At 33.2% G+C, this 250-nt stretch overlaps 1 protein-coding gene across 1 annotated transcript in view; it reads left to right on the plus strand.

Annotated features, from left to right (window-relative positions):
• LOC119593010 (protein scarlet-like) overlaps nucleotides 1-250 on the plus strand; it is a gene marked incomplete in the record, with an annotated part of 20,218 nt that overhangs the window by 8,158 nt on the left and 11,810 nt on the right.

Genomic DNA, 250 nt, shown 5'->3' on the forward strand with positions numbered 1-250 from the left:
CTCTCCTCTTCCCTCGGTCTTCGTCCGTCATTCTGCACGTCTACCATCATTTCTACTTTTTTTTCGTTTTGATATATTCTTTTTATTCCATTTAAAAATTCAAGTAGTTGTTTCAGACTTTTCCATTTATTATTCTTATTTTTTATACAGTTATTTCCCTCTCTTTCATTTTCATCAATAAAAAAAAATCACCCCCTTCGTTTTTCTCTCCCGGTCTTTCAGTTCCATAAAAAAAAATCACCCCATCCCA

The sequence above is a fragment of the Penaeus monodon genome, chromosome 31 (assembly GCF_015228065.2).
Source record: "Penaeus monodon isolate SGIC_2016 chromosome 31, NSTDA_Pmon_1, whole genome shotgun sequence".
Lineage (NCBI taxonomy): Eukaryota > Metazoa > Arthropoda > Malacostraca > Decapoda > Penaeidae > Penaeus > Penaeus monodon.